General features: G+C 48.7%; 1 pseudogene; it reads right to left on the reverse strand.

The window, feature by feature from the left end:
- Positions 1-225: 225 nt before the first annotated feature.
- Positions 226-746, reverse strand: LOC114701920 (annotated as a pseudogene).
- Positions 747-2408: the final 1662 nt, after the last annotated feature.

The raw sequence follows: 2408 nt of genomic DNA on the forward strand, positions 1-2408 counted from the left end.
AAGGTTTTATATCTAACTTATCTTTTATCATAACTGAGGAAATTACAACTATCTAGTCTTTAACCACATCAAAGACCCGAGAAGGAACATAATGGTACCCGAGAAATGGTAGATGGATGCAAGCAACTTTCGGGAATCTTGCAAGGGTAGACCAAGACAGCTGGCAGCCTGGACAGTCACCTAATGTTTCTCAGCATTGTTGGTGCATTCAAAGTGGCTACAGGCCTAGAGTATAGGATTCCTGGTTTTCACCCAGGCAGCCCGGGTATCATCACTTTCCATGTCCAAGAGTTCATCCACGTCTATCTCCAGCTCTGGGATCTCCTCTTCCTGGCAGTCATAGAGACGCGTGAGCTGTTCTAAGATCCACTCCTCCAGGTTGAGGCGCTTCTGTACTTGCAGTCGTACTTGACCTTCCCTTGCCGTCTCACCGGGCCATCATCATCGGCGCCACCCCACCCCGGGGCCTTCGCCTGCGGCCCCTGGGGAACTCTGGAAGTAGACGGGTGGGGGGGGTGGGGGGGGTGGGGGGGAGGCAGCCAACTCCGCGCCCCCCCCCTGCGGGGCCGCTGTCCGCCCCCCCCCCCCCCCCCCCGCGGGGCCACTGGGCCACGTGCGCGCTCGGCCCCTCCCTGCGCTGCCGCCTCCTGGGCTCCGGGCCGCTGGCTCGGGTTAGCTCCCGGGCTCCGCTCTGCGCAGCTCCTCAGCGAGGGCGGCGGCAGGGGCACCTGGGGCAGCTGCAGCATGCGGAGCCCCCGGCTGGCCGTGCCCCGCCCCCTCCCCACCGATCCACCCGCCCTTTGTCCCCCGCGGCTGCCGAGCCAACTCAGTCAGTAGAGCATGAGACTCTTAATCTCAGGGTCGTGGGTTCGTGCCCCACGTTGGGTGCCAGATATTGGGGAAAATTATAAAGGCCACTCCACGTAGTTAAAAGGAAGATTTATTTAGTGGATGACTTACAAATGAAGGAATGGATAGGTTGCGGGGGTCTGGGGAAGGTGTATCGCAATCCAGCGGTGTTCTCTGGAGCTCTGCACAGTCAATCTCCACCGTCCAGGGTCCAGGCGCAGAGAATTCGCCCATCCAGCTCTCGGGTTTCCAGCACCTCCCCTCGCCCCGCCTCGTAGGCGTGACAGTTGCCAGAGTCTCAATGGGGGTTGGAACTTCCAGACCCAAGCTGGAATGGCTACCCACTACAGGTTGTGGCACAGACCTTTACTCCCAGGAATTGGGAGGCAGAGACAAACAGACCTCTGAGTTTGAGGCCAGCCGGGTTAACAGAGTGAGTTCCAGGACAGCCAGGGATCATACAGAGAAGCCCTGTTTTGAAAAAAAAAATTAAAAATAATAAATAAACCAAACAGATATTCCATCTTATGTACAAAACAAGAAAAAGTCCTAAGACTTAAAGTAGTATACATAAATGAAGGGAAGTCCCAGAAATTTGTGTAGACAATGAACTCACAGGGGTAAATTTTTTGACAAAACCACTGACAATGGACCTATGATGTGTACAAAAATGTTTATTTTGGATAAACCCATTCTTGGCCAAAAAATGGTTTAATTTTGTGTTTGAGAATTAGATTTATTATAAACATGGCAATTTCTCTTGGTTAAAGCCACTGAGGGAGTTTTTACAGCAGATGAAAAAGCTTCAGGAAATTAGAAATATAATGATGTAAACTAGCCTGGTGCAATTCTGTTAAATATAAACAAGTGAATAGGAATTCCTTTCAGCAAACCGACTTGGCCACTTCCAGGTCTATTTCAGGTCCAAAGTATTCTCAGCTTGCAGTAAGAGTGAGGCATTATGGATTCAAGTTTCTACTTCATTTTAAAAAACATTCTGTTTTACTGTTCTGGTTTGATCCAAGGGAAACACACACACACACACACACACACACACACACACACACACACACACACACACATACTGTAAGTTCCACACGCTAGCTCTCAACAGACTTGTGCTCATGTGGAAGACACTATTGTGATTACTCATTTTCCTAGCACTTACTTTTTCTGCACATCCCCATCATGCTTTAATGTTCCATTTAGATTATCTCCTAGCAATTGAACTTCCTGAGGCTGTACAACCCAGAGCAATTAAAGCCCCATCTGGATTCTCCTCAAGACCAACCCTGTCTGCTTCGTTAATAAGTATTAAGCAAATTGTTCTTATATTCTCGACATTGGAAACCTCTTCTGCATTCAATATATATCTCCTGGGTTTCCTTAGCACAACTGCCCCCAGTGATCCATAGTGTGGAATCTGGTTTTGAACGTATCATGTTTTATAACTTTTTTAATGCTTTCCTCAACTGGTCCTACTTTGTCAGTGCTTTCTAGATTTTCCCAAATAAATAAGTAAATTCTACACTGGACTTTACTGTTTCCAATCACTGGCT

This window comes from Peromyscus leucopus, chromosome 12 (genome assembly GCF_004664715.2).
Source record: "Peromyscus leucopus breed LL Stock chromosome 12, UCI_PerLeu_2.1, whole genome shotgun sequence".
In the NCBI taxonomy this organism is placed as follows: domain Eukaryota; kingdom Metazoa; phylum Chordata; class Mammalia; order Rodentia; family Cricetidae; genus Peromyscus; species Peromyscus leucopus.